Genomic DNA, 1,063 nt, shown 5'->3' with positions numbered 1-1,063 from the left:
GGTATATATATGACCATAGTATATTATAAGTGAAATTAAAATACAATCGTGTTAAATAAGAGTAAAATAAAATAAAATAAAATAAAAGTAAAGTAAATAAAATAAAACTGAAATAAAAGTATTTGAACATTGAAGAAAATTAATAATTAAATGAAATAAATCAATGAGAATAATTTAAATAAAATAATAAGTTTATAATAATTAAATAAAATAATAAAATTATTTTAAAATAAAAATAAATCAATGGTAATAAATTAAATTAATTAAATAATACTTAAATATTTTTGAAGTTTAAACTAAACAATAATTGAATAAAATAATTTATTTATTTTAAAATAAAAATAGTTCATTGAATAATTAATGAAAATAATAGTATAATAATTAAATATTTTTTCGGGTATTTTTAATTAAATAATCATTAAATAAAATAATTTATTTATTTTAAAATAAAAAATAAATCATTGACAATAAATTAAATAAATTAAAAAAATAATTAAATATTTTTGGAAGTTTAAATTAAATAATAATTAAATAATTAAATAATTAAATAATAAATTTATTTTAAAATAAAAATAAAATCATTGAGAATAAATTAAATAAATAAATTAAAATAAATTAAATAATAATTAAATATTTTTGGGCATTTAGATTAAATAATAATTAAATAAAATAATACATTTATTTTAAAATAAATTGCTGAGAATAAAATTAAACAACAATAAATTATTATTATAATTATTATTTAAAATTAATTGAATAAAAGATAAATTAAATAGTACTGGAATAACAGTGATAGTTAAATCAATTAAGTTGAACAATTGAGTAGTTATTGTAATATTTCTGGGAATTATTATTAAATATTTTATTTTAATTAAAGACAAATAAGTCTTTATTTTATTTTTTTTTTTGGTATATTGCGATTGTATTGAGAATTTATTTGGGAATTTATTTTTAAAGGCCGTGTAGTACGTCCTTATATTTTGTGAGATTATTAGGACAATTGATGTCCATTGGTTGAAATTTATTTAAAGGCCGACAAGTAAGTCCTTATATTTTGGGGGGA

Source organism: Acyrthosiphon pisum, chromosome X, assembly GCF_005508785.2.
Source record: "Acyrthosiphon pisum isolate AL4f chromosome X, pea_aphid_22Mar2018_4r6ur, whole genome shotgun sequence".
NCBI classification, from domain to species: Eukaryota; Metazoa; Arthropoda; class Insecta; order Hemiptera; family Aphididae; genus Acyrthosiphon; species Acyrthosiphon pisum.
Note: the sequence above shows the minus strand (reverse complement) of the source record.